Below are 20306 nucleotides of genomic sequence, written 5' to 3' on the forward strand. Positions count from 1 at the left end.
GTACTGCTTTTTGCATCTGTAGGTGGCAGCATTTACTGTAATGCCTCCATCTTCTTGTGTCTCTCTTCAGTCCTTCAGCTGTCAAAAGATGCCCCATGTATGGAATACTTGTGAGCCTGAGCTTAACTTTGTCTTTATTCAGCTTTAGATTCAACTCCCTTTGCTCTTTGTAAGAGCTGAGTCAGGTTGTGGTCATGGTCCTGTACTGCTTCTGTGGTCATTGTCCTGTACTGCTTCTGTGGTCATGGTCCTGTACTGCTTCGGTGGTCATGGTCCTGTACTGGTTCTGTGGTCAGGGTCCTGTACTGCTTCTGTGGTCATGGTCCAGGACTGCTTCTGTGGTCATGGTCCTGTACTGCTTCTGTGGTCATGGTCCTGTACTGCTTCTGTGGTCATGGTCCTGTACTGCTTCTGTGGTCATGGTCCTGTACTGCTTCTGTGGTCATGGTCCTGTACTGCTTCTGTGGTCATGGTCCTGTACTGCTTCTGTGGTCATGGTCCTGTACTGCTTCTGTGGTCATGGTCCTGTACTGCTTCTGTGGTCATGGTCCTGTACTGCTTCTGTGGTCATGGTCCTGTACTGCGGTCATGGTCCTGTACTGCGGTCATGGTCCTGTACTGCTTCTGTGGTCATGGTCCTGTACTGCTTCTGTGGTCATGGTCCTGTACTGCTTCTGTGGTCATGGTCCTGTACTGCTTCTGTGGTCATGGTCCTGTACTGCTTCTGTGGTCATGGTCCTGTACTGCTTCTGTGGTCATGGTCCTGTACTGCGGTCATGGTCCTGTACTGCGGTCATGGTCCTGTACTGCTTCTGTGGTCATGGTCCTGTACTGCTTCTGTGGTCATGGTCCTGTACTGCTTCTGTGGTCATGGTCCTGTACTGCTTCTGTGGTCATGGTCCTGTACTGCTTCTGTGGTCATGGTCCTGTACTGCTTCTGTGGTCATGGTCCTGTACTGCTTCTGTGGTCATGGCCCTGCACTGCTTCTGTGGTCATGGTCCTGTACTGCTTCTGTGGTCATGGTCCTGTACTGCGGTCATGGTCCTGTACTGCGGTCATGGTCCTGTACTGCTTCTGTGGTCATGGTCCTGTACTGTGGTCATGGCCCTGCACTGCTTCTGTGGTCATGGTCCTGTACTGCTTCTGTGGTCATGGTCCTGTACTGCGGTCATGGTCCTGTACTGCTTCTGTGGTCATGGTCCTGTACTGCTTCTGTGGTCATGGTCCTGTACTGCGGTCATGGTCCTGTACTGCTTCTGTGGTCATGGCCCTGTACTGCGGTCATGGTCCTGTACTGCTTCTGTGGTCATGGTCCTGTACTGCGGTCATGGTCCTGTACTGCTTCTGTGGTCATGGTCCTGTACTGCGGTCATGGTCCTGTACTGCTTCTGTGGTCATGGTCCTGTACTGCGGTCATGGTCCTGTACTGCTTCAGTGGTCATGGTCCTGTACTGCTTCTGTGGTCATGGTCCTGTACTGCGGTCATGGCCCTGCACTGCTTCTGTGGTCATGGTCCTGTACTGCACCACAGCCGTATACCAAGATGTCATCAGCTATTGCGCTTATTCCTGGCAGTCCCTGAGGTGCACCATGTTGCCAGAGCTGATATTCTTCTGCAGCTGGTTACACTCCAAAATGTAGCCTTTTCCACCGGTGTCCCCCCTTCAATGGTAGGCATTTGGTAATTCATTGGACTTTGTTCAGGGCACTTTGATTGAGGCAGACTCTTATTTTGCAATGTTTTTCCACCACAACCATGTTGCTTATCCACTTAGTAGGTTGGTGACCTTCATAATGACACCCTGTTTGAATCAACAGCCTTTAATATCTTTTCTTTCAGTGGAATGGCGATTGGTAAACTGTTGAACCGGTCTGACAGATGAGTCCATCACCATGTGGACCTCACCTGGTCCCCATCCCTTCAAAAACATCCTGAAACTGTTTCAGTATTCCCTCTGAGGACCTTTAGTGTTTATTTGGTGCTGACAGGACAAATGACATGCTGGTGGTTGAGCTGGAGCCGGTTGAGCTTTTCATATGTTTCCCCTTCATGATTTGCGCGTAGTTCACACTCCCCTACTGGTGTATTAACCGAGCCATTGTAAAGCCTTGCCTTGTAGCTTGGTATCTCCATCCTACATTACTTGCATACAGTCTCTGTAGCCAAGTATATTAACAGTTGAGCCACTGTCTAGCTGGCATTTGATAGTGCTGCTTGGATCATAATCACAGTTATCACATGTTAGTGGGGCAAGCTTTAAGTTTGTGAACCATTTATCTTTGCCACTTTGAATATAATTTACATTTGTCATGTTGTTTTCCTTGCACCATGCCGTCAGAGTACCTCCTCCCTGTAGGCTGTCTCGCAGTTGTTGGTAATCAGGTCTAATACTGTGTCGTGTCGGCAGAGAACTTGATGATGGAGTTGGAATTGTGTGAGGCCACGCAATCGTTGGTATAGGAGTACAGGAGGGGACTGAGGACGCACCGTGGTGGGGTCCCCCGTTAAGGATCAGTATGGAGGAGATAATGTTGCCTACCTCGGCCCGTCAGGAAGTCCAGGACCCAGTTGCATAGGGAGGAGTTCAGTCCCAGGGCTGTGAGCTTTGTGGTGAACTTAGAAGGCGCTATAGTATTGAAGGCCGAGCTGTAGTCGATGAACAGCATCCTCACATGTGCATTCCTCTTGTCCAGGTGGGTGAGGGCAGTGTGCAGTGCAATGGTGATTGCGTTGTCAGTGGATCTAGTGGCGGTAGGAGAACTGGAGAAGGTTGAGTGTGTCGGGGACGGAGGAGGTGATAAGGTCTTTGACTAGCCCCTCGAAGCCCTTCATGATGAGGGAAGTGAGTGCTACTGGTCGGTAGTCATTCAGTTCAGTTACTTTCCCTTTCTTGGACACAGGGATGATAGTGGACATCATGAAGCAGGTGGGGATAACGGCCTGAGCTAGAGAGAGAGTGTGTGTGTGTGTGTGTGTGTGTGTGTGTGTGTGTGTGTGTGTGTGTGTGTGTGTGTGTGTCAGTGCCACTCATACATCATGCAGGTCGTTAGTAGAGGATCAGCCTGGACCTTTGGCTGCGGCACCACGGGCCACTGCCGACAGAGCACAGTGAAAAGCCCAGCTCTGTCACTCAGACCACTATTAACCTGCTTTATCTACCTCCGGCCCCACTGCCTCGCTGCCTCAGTCACACACATACGCATCTTCTCTGCCGTCCTGGGTTCCTAATGAATAATGGATGAAGCAGAGCTCAGCGTTCAGATATTAATGGGGCTGAAAAACACAGACATACTGCTCTGACAGTCATACTGCTCTGACAGTCATACTGCTATGAAAGACATACTGCTCTGACAGTCAGTCATACTGCTCTGACAGTCATACTGCTATGAAAGACATACTGCTCTCACAGTCAGTCATACTGCTCTGACAGTCAGTCATACTGCTCTGACAGTCATACTGCTCTGACAGTCATACTGCTCTGACAGTCATACTGCTCTGACAGTCATACTGCTCTGACAGTCATACTGCTCTGACAGTCAGTCATACTGCTCTGACAGTCATACTGCTATGAAAGACATACTGCTCTGACAGTCATACTGCTATGAAAGACATACTGCTCTGACAGTCAGTCATACTGCTCTGACAGTCATACTGCTCTGACAGTCATACTGCTCTGACAGACATACTGCTCTGACAGTCATACTGCTCTGACAGTCATACTGCTCTGACAGTCATACTGCTCTGACAGTCAGTCATACTGCTCTGACAGTCATACTGCTATGAAAGACATACTGCTCTGACAGTCATACTGCTATGAAAGACATACTGCTCTGACAGTCAGTCATACTGCTCTGACAGTCATACTGCTCTGACAGACATACTGCTCTGACAGACATACTGCTCTGACAGTCATACTGCTCTGACAGTCATACTGCTCTGACAGTCATACTGCTCTGACAGTCATACTGCTCTGTCAGTCATACTGTTCTGACAGTCATACTGCTCTGACAGTCATACTGCTCTGACAGTCATACTGCTCTGACAGTCATACTGCTCTGACAGTCATACTGCTCTGACAGTCATACTGCTGTCGTGTCTTTGCTATCGTTAAATTGAAGACTTATAGTTTTTATCAAAGATTCCTGTAATTAGGGATTACGCGATCACTTGAGTAATAACGCAACTAATTAACTATGAATTCGAGGGCACCAGGGAAAGTTATTAGATTACAAAGTTATAATTTCCCAATATAACCTTTCAGATATTTTCATATCTGATCAATAGTCTTCTGATTAATGATTTATTTATTTTTACCTCCCGTTAGTCTCATTCCAAACGTTGTAAATTGTTGATTATCTGCACGAACCCAGTCTTCACCATGAGTCATCCATACATCAATTGTATTAAATCATTTATTTATTACTAACTAATTAATTCACAGAAATGCATAAACAAACAAACAAACTTAAAATAGTTACATGAAATGATGGGAGAAATATGCCCTAGTGGGCTGAACCGGCATAGCTTGTTAGACAAAGGGAAAATGGCGTTCGACTAAGAATTCACTACAGAGTCCATAATTATAACAATTGACATGCTAATCCTTACACATGAACGCTCACTCATTCGGGAACAATTGCAATCAATATATATATATTTACGCTCGTGTGTGTCGTCTTGATCGTTGCAGAGAAGTTAGTTTCTGTTGGAGTTCTTTCTGTCTCGGTTATTGTGGATCGTTCAGAGTGACATTCGTTATAGAATGGATGTTTCGGCGGTTGTCTTTCTTCGCTTTCAATGATACCGAATTCCTAGCTGCAGACTAATAGTCAATATCAAAACTTGTTCTTATTCGTATAAGAGTTTAACCACGACATGCTAATCCTTACACATGAACGCTCACTCATTCGGGAACAATTGCAATCAATATATATATATTTACGCTCGTGTGTGTCGTCTTGATCGTTGGAGAGAAGTTAGTTTCTGTTGGAGTTCTTTCTGTCTCGGTTATTGTGGATCGTTCAGAGTGACATTCGTTATAGAATGGATGTTTCGGCGGTTGTCTTTCTTTGCTTTCAATGATACCGAATTCCTAGCTGCAGACTAATAGTCAATATCAAAACTTGTTCTTATTCGTATAAGAGTTTAACCACGTGGTATGGTTAAGGATTCAGCAATGTTACTTAACTTCTTCTGGCTGCAAGCCCGACGTCGGTACACTTATGACAACAGCCAGCTCAAGTGCAGGGGCGCGAAATTCAAAATATATATATTTTTAAATATTTAACTTTTACACATTAACAAGTCCAATACAGCAAATGAAAGGTACACATCTTGTGAATCCAGCCAACATGTTCGATTTTTTAAAATGTTTTACAGCGAAAACAGCACGTATATTTATGTTAGCTCACCACCAAATACAAAAAAGGACAGACATTTTTCACAGCACAGGTAGCATGCACAAAGCCAACCTAACTAACCAAGAACCAACCAAACTAACCAACAAACAACTTCATCAGATGACAGTCTTATAACATGTTATTCAATAAATCTATGTTTTGTTCGAAAAATGTGCATATTTCAGGTATAAATCATAGTTTACATTGCAGCTACAATCAGAAATTGCACCGAAAGCAGACAGAATAATTACAGACACCAACGCCAAATACCTAAATACTCATCATAAAACATTTCTGAAAAATACATAGTGTACAGAAAATGAAAGACAGGCATCTTGTGATTCCAGCCAATATTTCCAATTTATTAAGTGTTTTACAGCGAAAACACAATATAGCGTTATATTAGCTTACCACAATAGCCAGAAACACAAGCCATTTCCCAGCAGCAAAAGTTAGCGATCGTAACAAACCAGTAAAAGATATATAATTTTTGACTAACATTGATATTCTTCATCAGATGACAGTCCTATAACATCAGGTTATACATACACTTATGTTTTGTTCGAAAATGTGCATATTTAGAGCTGAAATCAGTGGTTATACATTGTGCTAACGTAGCTACTTTTTCCCACAACGTCCGGATATTTTTCTGACACTTTTTCTGACACACATATTCTGACCAAATAGCTATTCATAAACATAACTAAAAATACGTGTTGTATAGGAAATGATAGATCCATTAGTTCTTAATGAAATCGCCATGTTAGAATTCTAAAAATAACTTCATTACGACATACAGCTTCGGTATAGCTAGAGTACCCAAAAGCTGGGCGCCGACGACTAGTTCACATGTACGACAGATATATGAAATAGCATCATAAAATGTTTCCTACTTTTGCTGATCTTTCATCTGAATGCTGGACAAGGGGTCCTTTGACAAGAACAATCGTTGTTTGGATTTAGAACGGCCTCTTTCCCTCTCGATTTAGCAAGCACACTAGCCAAGTGGCACGAATCTCTCCATGTAAACAAACGGAAGAGAAAGGAACACTGCAAAACTCCCGAAAAAATTTCAATAATCTGATTAAACTATATTGAAAAAACATACTTTACGATGATATGGTCACATGTATCAAATAAAATCAAAGCCGGAGATATTAGTCGTCCATAACGGCAGCTTATCAGAAGGCAAATCCAGGTTCCTTCTCGCGCCTTCCTTAAAACAGGAAATGGGTGACACGTCATTCCAAGAGCTTTTATTCCACTTCAGACCAAGATAAACACTCCATTTCTTCTCTCACCGCCTCTTGACATCCAGGGGAAGGTGTATGAAGTGCATGTATACTAATACGTATCATGCCCATTTATAAGCAGGAACTAGAACAGAGCCTCGATTTCAGACTTTCCACTTCCTGGTCAGGAAGTTTCTGCCAAATGAGTTCTGTTTTACTCACAGATATAATTCAAACGGTTTTAGAAACTAGAGAGTGTTTTCTATCCAATAGTAATAATAATATGCATATTGTACGAGCAAGAATTGAGTACGAGGCCGTTTGAAATGGGCACCTTTTATCTGGCTACTCAATACTGCCCCTGCAGCCCAAACAGGTTAACCTTCGTTCTCCCTATGGAGAGAAAACATGGTCTAATGGTTATTTCTCAGAGTCGACTTTTATTCAGATAGCAGGAAGGGGCTGTCCTTGGATGTCTTACCCAACTGGCTCAGGGGCGGGTCCTCGGGTTTAGTTCAAATCAAAAAGGGATTTGTATTTTTCTTAATTAAACAGTCCAAAATCATATTACACAATTATACAAACAGTATCATACTCACTCATTCATTTTATACAACAAACAGATGTAAACCTCATATCTGAGGTTATTATATTAACAGCGGTATGGTAATGTAGTCCCACAGTCTCTCATGAATTTCCCACGTGGTGGCCAATGGGCATGTTAATAGCTGGACTCTCCACCGATCTTTTATACTTTTGCAGGAACATGAAATATGTTCGTACCTCAAGTTCTGTGAGGTGGGAGAAAATTCCTTTGTCCTGAAAGTTTACCCTCTCTCTTAATACTGTTTGGCCATGAGGAGATTCTCAGGAATTTACGACGTCTAACTGTGATCACAGCATGGGTTGAAGGAGGAAAGGGAAAGGCAGGGAGAGGGGGATGGGGTTTGCAATACCCAAGCAGGCGACGTCATGACACTGCTCTGACAGTCATACTGCTCTGACAGTCATACTGCTCTGACAGTCATACTGCTCTGACAGTCATACAGCTCTGACAGTCATACTGCTGACAGTCATTCTACTCTGACGGTCATACTGCTGACAGTCATTCTACTCTGACAGTCATACTGCTCTGACAGTCATTCTACTCTGACAGTCATACTGCTGACAGTCATTCTACTCTGACAGTCATACTGCTCTATGTCTCCTATTCTTTCTCTGCCAGTTTTGCTGGACACGTAGTCACCTCTATCCCTGTCTCTTCCTCTTTCCCTGTCTCTCCTCTATCTCTGTCTCCTCCTCTATCCCTGTTTCCTCCTTTATCTCTGTCTCCTCTATCTCTGTCTCTTCCTCTTTCCCTGTCTCTGTCTCCTCCTCTATCTCTGTCTCTTCCTCTTTCCCCGTCTCCTCCTTTATCTCTGTCTCCTCCTTTATCTCTGTCTCCTCTATCTCTGTCTCCTCCTTTATCTCTGTCTCCTCTATCTCTGTCTCCTCCTTTATCTCTGTCTCCTCCTTTATCTCTGTCTCCTCCTTTATCTCTGTCTCCTCCTTTATCTGTCTCCTCCTTTATCTCTGTCTCCTCTATCGCTGTCTCCTCCTTTATCTGTCTCCTCCTTTATCTCTGTCTCCTCCTTTATCTCTGTCTCCTCCTTTATCTCTGTCTCCTCTATCTCTGTCTCCTCCTTTATCTGTCTCCTCCTCCATCTCTGTCTCCTCTATCTCTGTCTCCTCCTTCATCTCTGTCTCCTCTATCTCTGTCTCTTCCTCTTTCCCTGTCTCTCCTCTATCTCTGTCTCCTCCTCTATCTCTGTCTCCTCCTTTATCTCTGTCTCCTCTATCTCTGTCTCTTCCTCTTTCCCTGTCTCTCCTCTATCTCTGTCTCCTCGATCTCTGTCTCCTCTATCTCTGTCTCCTCTATCTCTGTCTCCTCCTTTATCTGTCTCCTCCTTTATCTCTGTCTCCTCTATCTCTGTCTCCTCCTCTATCTCTGTCTCCTCCTCTATCTCTGTCTCCTCTATCTCTGTCTCCTCTATCTCTGTCTCCTCTATCTCTGTCTCCTCCTTTATCTGTCTCCTCCTTTATCTGTCTCCTCCTTTATCTCTGTCTCCTCTATCTCTGTCTCTTCCTCTTTCCCTGTCTCTCCTCTATCTCTGTCTCCTCCTTTATCTCTGTCTCCTCCTTTATCTGTCTCCTCTATCTCTGTCTCCTCCTTTATCTGTCTCCTCCTTTATCTCTGTCTCCTCTATCTCTGTCTCCTCTATCTCTGTCTCCTCCTTTATCTGTCTCCTCCTTTATCTGTCTCCTCCTTTATCTGTCTCCTCCTTCATCTCTGTCTCCTCCTCTATCTCACACAATGTCTTGTCTCCTTTTTTAGCCATCTCCTCTTACTCCCTCTCTCTCACCCCTAATGCCCTCTCTTCCACCCAGAGAAGGTGGACTTACTTCTCTCCCCATCCTCAGGGTTCTCACAGTGAGGTCAGAGGTCACTAAAATGAGTGAGACCTTGAAGTTTTACAGAACTCCCTCTCTCATTCAAGGACGTTGCAGTGTGTTACTCTCCTGTCTTTCTTCCAACCACTCCATGATCTGTCCTTCCTGGCCAGAGACACCATCCATGGAGGCATGTGTTGCCAGACGGTGGCTGGGGGTTGCCTGTTCCAGGTTAGCTGGGGGTTGCCTGTTGCAGGAAAGGCTGCCAGTTAAATCCTGCATGGCAGAGAGGTAGGCCTGGACCTCTGTCAACCAGGCCAGAGGGCACAGACAAGTGGGCACAGCCTGCTTAAGACTGGGTGCCAGTCTGGTTTCGCTTCTCAACAATGGCACACCGTTGTCTTATTTGGAAGGACAACAAAGGGTCGACTGAATTGGGAAGAGATTGGTACCAACACTAACGCATCTCCACAATACTGGTGCATGAGAATCATACAAAAATGATCTTTTAAAATCTGTTGAAGGAGAAATTAAGTTCACAAATTCCCGTTTTTGAGAATACATTATTGAGACAGAGATTTCAATAAACAAACATAACATACTGTACATAATAAAATAATATTTAGTTGGTAAATTATTAGATAATTTATTTAGTTGGTAAATTATTAGACAATTGACTTAGTTGGTAAATAATTTGACAATTTATTTAGTTGGTAAATAATTAGACAATTTATTTAGTTGGTAAATAATTAGACAACTAGGAAAGAAAGCTGATAGCACTGCTCTCTAGGCTACTTTCCCCAACTCCACATGTTGGCTGATCGGTTCTCTGTCAAGATGTCACAAATGGACGTCAAGTCATCCACCTGTCTCCACATTAGGCAAAGAGTCGAAGCCACTCTCTGTCACCAATTACCACACGGGTACAGTGTAGGTGTGATAACCACTCTCTGTCACCAATTACCACACGGGTACAGTGTCGGTGTGATGCGCTTGGCATTGCTTCTGCTTTCATTTCTCATAGTTTGCAGTTTGCTAAACTTGTTAACGATGTTTTGTTACACTGTAAACACAGTCTGCTAACCATCATGCTGTCCACTGTTAAAACGTCTGGAACTACAATACAAAACAGAGCTTCACTGTGTTTCTCATTGGGTGAATAGGTTTAGATCTTTGAAGGAAAGCAGTGTCTATGAGATTCTTTTTTTAATAACATCCAGAATATATTTTCACAAGTTCAAAAAGCAATTGTTTTTGGTCTTGACTAGGAGAGCATTTCAGTTAATTAGGCCCCCCCCCCCCCCCCCCCCCCCCCCCCCCCCCCCCCCCCCCCCACACACACACACACACCGCTGTCATAGCGAGGACAAAGAAAACAAAAGAGACAAATACAAACAGAGATAAAAAGCGAAAAAAGAAAGCTGTGCCTTCAGCCCGTGAGTGAGTTGCATCCGCTGCGCTTCCCTCTGATCAGCGCGCTCCCCCGCCGCGCTCCCTCCCGCCCCTGTGCTGCGGGTCAGTCCTTGGTGAGAAGGCTGTCGCCTTTATACCTACAACCCTCACTACCAGACGTATGTGTGTGTTTGTGTGTGTTTGTACAGCAAGGAAAACGCACCCCAGGACTAGCCTAGAGGGGCAAGCAGATTCCTGCCCTCCGCTGGGATGCAACACACAGCTATAGGGTTTCTACCGGTGGGGGGGCTGCTGTTGCTGTGTGTGTGTGTGTGTGTGTGTGTGTGCGTGCGTGCGTGCGTGCGTGCGTGCGTGCGTGCGTGTGTGTCAGAGAGACAATGAGCATCAACTCCTGTGCCTCAGGGTCACATAGAGAGAGAGAGAGGGTCTCTGCAGAGTCATGTTGTGTTGTGATGCAGGTAAACAACAATGTGAACCTGTTAGATCTCATCACCTTCATCACAACGTTATGTTGATTTGTTAGTGAAGCCCAAAACTAATCACAACTCCTGATGAAGGAAAACCAGGCTGAAACGTTAGGAGGGGAGGGGAGGAGAGGGAGGGGTGGAGAGGAGAGAGGGAGGGAGGGGAGGAGAGGAGAGAGAGGAGAGGGAGGGGAGGAGATGAGAGGAGAGAGAAGGGAGGAGAGGGAGGGGAGGGAGAGAGGGGAAGAGAGAGGGGAAGAGAGAGGGGAAGAGAGGGGGAAGAGAGGGAGGGAGGGAGGGAGGGGAGGAGAGAGAAAGGGGAGGAGAGAGAGGGGAGGAGGGGAGAGAGAGAGGGGAGGGGAGGAGAGGGAGGGGAGGAGAGGAGAGGGAGGGGAGGAAAGGAGATGAGGGAGGGGTGGAGAGGAGAGGAGAGGGAGGGGTGGAGAGGGAGGGAGGAGAGGAGAGGGAGGGAGGGGAGGGGTGGAGAGAAGAGGGGAGGGGTGGAGAGGAGAGAGAGGGGAGGAGAGGGAGGAGAGGAAGGAGAGGGAGGGGAGGAGAGGGAGGGGAGGAGAGGGAGGGGAGGAGCGGGAGGGGAGGAGAGGGAAGAGAGGAGAGGGAGGAGAGAGAGAGAGAGGGAGGGGAGGAGAGGGAGAGAGGAGAGGAGAGAGAGGGGAGGAGATGATAGGAGAGAGAAGGGAGGAGAGGGAGAGGAGGAGAGGAGAGGGGGGAGGAGAGGAGACAGAGGGGTGGAGAGGGAGGGGAAGACAGGGAGGGGTGGAGAGGGAGGGAGGGGTGGATAGGGAGGGGAGGAGAGGAAAGGAGAGGGAGGGGAGGAGAGGGAGGGGTGGAGAGAAGAGGGGAGGGGTGGAGAGGAGAGAGAGGGGAGGAGAGGAGAGGGGGGAGAGGAAGGAGAGGGAGGGGAGGAGAGGGAGGGGAGGAGCGGGAGGGGAGGAGAGGAGAGGGAGGGGAGGAGAGGGAGGAGAAGGAGGAGATGTGAGGGGAGGGGAGGAGGAGAGGGAGGAGAGGAGAGGAGGGGAAAGGAGGGGGGAGAGAAAGAGAGAGAGCACGAGAGAGGAGAGGGTGTTTGCTTCTTAGCGCCAAGCTTTCCTCTGGTTGTGCTGTAGTTGAGACGGAGGGTTAATGTGAGAGGTGAGGAGTGAAGGTCTGTCAGAGTGTGTGCAGTGTGTGTGTTGAACTCTGAGGGACTGAGGCTGTTCCTAGGGATCATTAGGACTCTGTATGCTAATATTGGCCTTTAGAACTTCAACCAACACTTTTCCATCTTCATTCATTTGCATAAATGCATATTATACTAATTTCACACTGCATATTTTCCTCAGCATAGAACAAAACGTTAAATGTGCAGGAAAATTAAAAAGTTAACATTGCATATTAATTATGTTGTGTCAAAACAACTTCTCACAACTGTCTCCATGTGAACTACTTCCGACTGCATCAAACACATTGGCTGTTTAGACAGGCCGCCCAATTCTGATATTTTTTTCACTAATTGGTCTTTTGGCCAATCAGATCTTTTTTTACATCAGATCGTTTTCAGAGCTGACCTGATTGGTCAAAAGACCAATTAGTGAAAAAAATATCAGAACTGGGCGGCCTGTCTAAACGCAGCCATAGTTCCCCAGGCTCTGTCTTTCACTTTGCCCTTGTCTTAACTTCAAACTAGAAGGTTTTCCATTAAGCATAGGTTGATGTTACTGATAAGTGAAACCTTTCAGCAGCAAACATTTACGGCGTTGTACTCTCTCTCACACACACACACACACACACACACACACACACACACACACACACACACACACACACACACACACACACACACACACACACACACACACACACACACACACACACACACACACACACACACACACACACACACACACACACACACACACACCTCCAAATGAACACTGGCAGTTGTTTATCACCTGTTAGGGCATTATAATGTGACCAGGTACAGATCTGTCTCTGTTAGCTGTGTCGTGTGTCCCAACAAGGCTCTCTAGTCTCTACCCCCCTCTGACTGCCGTTTACTCTGGTAAACAAGGTGTTATCTGGAAAACAGAGGGTCCTGCAGCCCTGTGCTCTCCCCTCCTGTCAGACACACACACCTGGAGGTATAGATAGCTCTGAGCCTTTTGGACAGGAGCCTCAAAGTGTTTTCAGTCTCTCTGCTGAAGAATGTGTGCTTTGATATCCCTTCAGCTCTGATAACGGTCAAGGACAGGAGAGTAGAACTCCCTACCTCGTACCTCTTACCTACTGTATTCACCATCTTATATTCTCATAACAGTTGTAAACCCGACTGGCTAACCCAAATGATGGACGGACAATGTAACGACTATACGTGAGTATACTTTCTTTAACTAACATATAGTAACAGTACACCACACGTTTTACATTAAGTAGGCCTACTGCACATCAAGAAATCATATGAGAGAGAGAGAGAGACTATTATTCTCATAATGATGTGAACGGGGAGGTATGTATGTTCCCAGTTGGCAGAACAGAGGAAAGCGTGGGAATAGAGGAAGCTGGGAACGTCGTTTGGCACACAGAGCTCTGGTCCCCAGTACCAGGGCACGGCTCTACACAAGAATGTCTATGATGCGGTGGCAGCTCTATAAATCACTACGGGTTGCCCTTAAGTACAGATCTAGGATCAGCTTACGTTTTTTTTTGCATCAGGGTGAAAAACGTAAAAACCTGACTTTAGATCAGCGGCTAATGACAACTTCATTCTACTCACACATACATACATGCGTACACAAACACAGAACTCCACACAGACACAGCAGCTGTGTGCTCAGCTCAGCCTAGGCTCTGTGTGTAGCTCTGTGTGTACACCTGGTAGTGGTTTGGTTTTACTAGAGACCAGAACAGCGTTACAGCACGCAGACCGCAGGAGACAGGGTGCGCACACACACACACACACACACACACACACACACACACACACACACACACACACACACACACACACACACACACACACACACACACACACACACACACACACTGGGAGATGGGGTACTAAAGCAGGAAAGTAGGTAGACAGAGAAGGCAGCAGGTTTGTTGTGCCTTTTAGAAATATAGTCAGAGAAAGCAACTTCAACATGAGGCTGACAAAAAATAAATCTGTTGTTTCCTCAGAGGAGAAGACAACAGAAGCACATTGCAGTCAATGTTTCTGGTAGATGTAACCATTCTCTTTGATTGACTGCCTCCTCAATCTCCATCTGACTAGCTTCCCTCCATCTTTGAACACGTCTCTTTAGGGCTTCTGTCAGTCAGGCTGGCAGAAGTGGCTATTTGGGGTCTGCTCATTGGCCGGTTTACGAGCTGAGTGCTTATTTTACTAGACCCAGACACATGTGACAGTGAAGGAGATCCTTTAGGAAGTCTGGCGTACAGGCTGAAATATGGGAGGCTTAGAAGGCTGTAAAACTGCCTGATGGTAATAACCATCACCACAGGACCCACCAGACCCTGTGTAATGGACACATGACATTAGTCACAAGACATCCTGAAACTGGGATTAACATATGGGCAGAAATTAAATCAAAAACTTTAATTTTATCCTGATTTGTCAAAAAGCATATTACAGTAAGGAGCTTGATTCAATCCGTATTGCTGAAGTTACCACATCCCAAACATCAATGATGTCCTCATCGAAGATTTACAGCCTCTCTCCTGACTGATCAACAGGAAGTGGGGGTGGCGTGAGTAAAGTCTCCCCCAGGAAGTGAAACCAGCTGTGTTGGGGGGTGGAGACTCTGTGGATCATGTTTCTTTTCAACCTCTTTAACACAGCATTTGTTTCCAATAGTTACAGTTTGTAAAAGCACCCGTTCCGGAAGGCTCCGCTGATGCTTCCGAGTCCCGTTTACTGGCCCAGCGTTCTATAAATCCTGGCATTGCTGCTGCACCCGGCAGTGCGTGCCTTTGTGCCTGTTAAAACCCCTCACCGTTTTAGAGAGGTATTTGGCTTTTTATTTTGGCTCCGCTCGCTGCGGGCTGCTTGTACTTTACTGTGCTCCCTCTGCGCTGGACTGACCATAATAGATTAAGGACAGGCAGTCACTGTGTGTGTGTGTGTGCGCGTGCGAATGTTAGTGTTCAGGAATGACACCAGCTGTAATCTAGGCTATGCAGCGTATCAGTTAAAGGAGGGGTGTTACAAAAGCTCAAAACACTGTCTGTCTGTCTGTCTGTCTGCCTGTCTGTCTGTCTCCTCTCTCTGCCCTTCAGAGCACTGAGACCTACAGAAACCTTTTTCATTCTAATTTTAAGTTGAACCTGTTTATAGTTTATACAAGTTCCTTCAGACATATCAAGAAACACCCTTTAACAATAACAGCTTTTAAATCCTAAACAAGGGTTCTGGAGGTTGGAGACAGTCCCCGGTGAATCTGTTCTTCTAGTAAACTAATATGTTTGAAGTTTTGTTTGCCAAGCATGCGCCACAAGCTATTTCAAATGTGCAAACACACTATTGATATTTCAGACTTCAGAAAACAGAAAAAAGGCCTCACTTCGACATCCTCCAGAACCTTTCCTCGTCCACCTGGGACAAAATGATGAGAAAAAAGCTCTGTATTTCGCAAGACACACACACGCACACACATACACACACACTATATATGAAGAGTGAGTAACATTTAATAAAGTGGAGAGAGAATAAACTGCTTAAACTTTAAATCAAACCTTGCCAATACAGAGTTGTAAACACTGAAATGATACTATTAATATTCAAGGACAGGAAGCTGATTGTCTCCATACACAAGTCAGGTTCTGGCAACAGTACTGAGAGATGGAAGCTGAGAGAGAGATGGGAGCTGAGAGAGAGAGATGGGAGCTGAGAGAGAGAGATGGAAGCTGAGAGAGAGAGATGGGAGCTGAGAGAGAGATGGAAGCTGAGAGAGAGATGGGAGCTGAGAGAGAGATGGGAGCTGAGAGAGAGATGGGAGCTGATAGAGAAATGGGAGCTGAGAGAGAGATGGGAGCTGATAGAGAGATGGGAGCTGAGAGAGAGATGAGAGCTGAGAGAGAGATGAGAGCTGAGAAATGATAGAGAGATGGGAGCTGATAGAGAAATCGGAGCTGATAGAGAAATGGGAGCTGAGAGAGAGATGGGAGCTGAGAGAGAGAGATGGGAGCTTAGAGAGAGATGGGAGCTGAGAGAGAGATGGGAGCTGAGAGAGAGAGATGGGAGCTGAGAGAGAGAGATGGGAGCTGATAGAGAGATGGGAGCTGAGAGAGAGATGGGAGCTGAGAGAGAGATGGGAGCTGAGAGAGAGATGGGAGCTGAGAGAGAGATGGGAGCTGAGAGAGAGATGGGAGCTGATAGAGAGATGGGAGCTGAGAGAGAGATGGGAGCTGAGAGAGAGATGGGAGCTGAGAGAGAGAGAGATGGGAGCTGAGAGAGAGAGATGGGAGCTGAGAGAGAGAGATGGGAGCTGAGAGAGAGATGGGAGCGGATAGAGAGATGGGAGCTGAGAGAGAGATGGGAGCTGAGAGAGATATGGGAGCTGAGAGAGAGATGGGAGCTGAGAGAGAGATGGGAGCTGAGAGAGAGAGATGGGAGCTGAGAGAGAGATGGGAGCTTAGAGAGAGATGGGAGCTGAGAGAGAGATGGGAGCTGAGAGAGAGATGGGAGCTGAGAGAGAGATGGGAGCTGATAAAGAAATGGGAGCTGAGAGAGAGATTGGAGCTGAGAGAAAGATGGGAGCTGAGAGAGAGATGGGAGCTGAGAGAGAGATGGGAGCTGAGAGAGAGATGGGAGCTGAGAGAGAGATGGGAGCTGAGAGAGAGATGGGAGCTGAGAGAGAGATGGGAGCTGAGAGAGAGATGGGAGCTGATAGAGAGATGGGAGCTGAGAGAGAGATGGGAGCTGAGAGAGAGATGGGAGCGGAGAGAGAGATGGGAGCTGAGAGAGAGATGGGAGCTGAGAGAGAGAGATGGGAGCTGAGAGAGAGAGATGGGAGCTGAGAGAGAGAGATGGGAGCTGAGAGAGAGAGATGGGAGCGGAGAGAGAGAGATGGGAGCGGAGAGAGAGATGGGAGCGGAGAGAGAGATGGGAGCTGAGAGAGAGATGGGAACTGAGAGAGAGATGGGAACTGAGAGAGAGATGGGAGCTGAGAGAGAGATGGGAGCTGAGAGAGAGATGGAAGCTGAGAGAGAGAGATGGGAGCTGAGAGAGAGAGATGGGAGCTGAGAGAGAGAGATGGGAGCTGAGAGAGAGAGATGGAAGCTGAGAGAGAGATGGGAGCTGAGAGAGAGATGGAAGCTGAGAGAGAGATGGGAGCTGAGAGAGAGATGGGAGCTGAGAGAGAGATGGGAGCTGATAGAGAAATGGGAGCTGAGAGAGAGATGGGAGCTGATAGAGAGATGGGAGCTGAGAGAGATGAGAGCTGAGAGAGAGATGAGAGCTGAGAAATGATAGAGAGATGGGAGCTGATAGAGAAATCGGAGATGATAGAGAGATGGGAGCTGATAGAGAGATGGGAGCTGAGAGAGATGAGAGCTGAGAGAGAGATGAGAGCTGAGAAATGATAGAGAGATGGGAGCTGATAGAGAAATCGGAGATGATAGAGAAATGGGAGCTGAGAGAGAGATGGGAGCTGAGAGAGAGAGATGGGAGCTGAGAGAGAGAGATGGGAGCTGAGAGAGAGATGGGAGCTGAGAGAGAGATGGGAGCTGATAGAGAGATGTGAGCTGAGAGAGAGATGGGAGCTGAGAGAGAGAGGGGAGCTGAGAGAGAGATGGGAGCTGAGAGAGATGGGAGCTGAGAGAAAGATGAGAGCTGAGAGAAAGATGAGAGCTGAGAGAGAGAGATGGGGCTGTGAGAGAGACAGGGGCTGTGAGAGAGATGGGAGCTGAGAGAGAGATGGGAGCTGAGAGAGAGATGGGAGCTGAGAGAGAGAGAGAGAGGGGGGATGTTGCTTCAATATATCCACATAATTTTCCTCCCTCCTCCCTATTTTGTGAAGTGCACCAGTCCCTCCTGCAGCAAAGTACCCCCACAACATGATGCTGCCACCCCGTGCTTCACAGTTGGGATGGTGTTCTTCGGCTTGCAATCCTCCCCCTTTTTCCTTCAAACATAACAATGGTCATTATGGCCAAACAGTTCTATTTTTGTTTATTCAGATGACATTTCTTCAAAAGGTACGATCTTTGTCCCCATGTGCAGTTGCAAACCGTAGTCTGGCTTTTTTATGGCGGTTTTGGAGCAGTGGCTTCTTCCTTGCTGAGCAGCCTTTCAGGTTATGTTGATATAGGACTCGTTTTACTAAGGATAAAGATACGTTTGTACCTGTTATCTCCAGCATCTTCAAATCAAATCAAATTAATTTTTATAGTCCTTCTTACATCGGCTGATATCTCAAAATGCTGTACAGAAACCCAGCCTAAAACCCCAAACAGCAAGCAATGCAGGTGTAGAAGCACGGTGGTTAGGAAAAACTCCCTAGAAAAGCCAAAACCTAGGAAGAAACCTAGAGAGGAACCAGGTTATGAGGGGTGGCCAGTCCTCTTTTCTGGCTGTGCCGGGTGGAGATTATAACAGAACATGGCCAAGATGTTCAAATGTTCATAAATGACCAGCATGGTCGAATAGTAATAATCACAATAGTTGTCGAGTGTATCACACTGGAATTGTGATACAGTGAATTATAAGTGAAATAATCTGTCTGTAAACAATTGTTGGAAAAATTACTTGTCATGCACAAAGTAGATGTCCTAACCGACTTGCCAAAACTATAGTTTGTTAACAAGAAATTTGTGGAGTGGTTGGAAAACAAGTTTTTTTATTTATTATTATTATTATTAATTTTTTTACCCCCTTTTCTCCCCAATTTCGTGGTATCCACTTGTTAGTAATTACTATCTTGTCTCATCTCATCTTCGGGCTCGGGAGAGACGAAGGTCGAAAGCCATGCGTCCTCCAAAACACAACGCAACCAAGCAGCACTGCTTCTTAACACAGCGCGCCTCCAACCCGGAAGCCAGCCGCACCAATGTGTCGTAGGAAACACCATGCACCTGTCGACTTTGGTTAGCGCGCACTGCGCCCGGCCCGAGTCGCTGGTGCTCGATGAGACAAGGATATCCCTACCGGCCAAACCCTCCCTAACCCGGACGACGCTAGGCCAATTGTGCGTCGCCCCACGGACCTCCCGGTTGCGGCCGGCTGCGACAGAGCCTGGGCGCGAACCCAGAGTCTCTGGTGGCACAGCTAGCGCTGCGATGCAGTGCCCTAGACCACTGCGCCACCCGGGAGGCCCCTGAAAAACAAGTTTTAATGACTCCAACCTAAGTGTATGTAAACTTCCAGCTTCAACTGTATTTCCCCTGACACCCAAAAATACTCGTTACATTTTTAATGCTTAGTAGGACAACAAATTGTCCAATTCACACACTTATCAAGAGAACATCCCTGGTCATCCCTACTGTCCCTCTGATCTGGTGGACTCACTAAACACACATGTGTCTTTTGTAAATTGTGCCTGAGTGTTGTACTGTGCCTCTGGCTATCCTTAAATTTAAAAAACAAGAAAGTGGTGCCGTCTGGTTTGATTAATATAAGGAATTTGAAATTATGTATACTTTTACTTTTGTTACTTAAGTATATTTTACTTTTAGAATTTTACTCAAGTGTATTTTACTGGGTGACTTTCACTTGAGATATTTTCTATTAAGGTATCTTTACTTTCACAATCAGGATCTGATTAGAGCTGTGAAGCCCAGAAACAACCCCAGTATCAATTCCACCTGTTTACTCATGTTTGTTTTGACTGTGTTAGTTCGTGGTTCCCTGGGAGCCATTTTGCCATGATGAGGTTGATCCTGTGGTCCCTGTGGAGTTCATTATACACACACACACACACACACACACACAGACAGACAGACAGAGAGAGAGAGAGAGAGACAGACAGAGAGAGGAGAGAGAGATGTATTGTCTTCCTGATGCTGTCTGGTCAGACATGACACAGAGGAGGATTTGGGAGGTAGGAGGAAGACACTCCCTCTCTCTCTCTGTAATGAACTCCTCAGGGACCACAGTTCAACCTCATCATAGCAAAATGGACAGGACGGGACTCAATGGGTGAGATGGAGATCTTGAGGGAGGTGGGGAGGACAGGGATGGATGCAGGAGAAATGGAGATCTCGCTAGGGGAGGACTTGAGGGAAGGAGGGTGGGGGACTTGAGGGAGGGAGGGTGGGGGAGGACTTGAGGGAGGGAGGGTGGGGGAGGACTTGAGGGAGGGAGGGTGGGGTGAGGACTTGAGGGAGGGAGGGTGGGGGACTTGAGGGTGGAGACTTGAGGGGGGAGGGTGGGGG

This window comes from Salvelinus fontinalis, chromosome 14 (genome assembly GCF_029448725.1).
Source record: "Salvelinus fontinalis isolate EN_2023a chromosome 14, ASM2944872v1, whole genome shotgun sequence".
Taxonomy (NCBI): Eukaryota; Metazoa; Chordata; class Actinopteri; order Salmoniformes; family Salmonidae; genus Salvelinus; species Salvelinus fontinalis.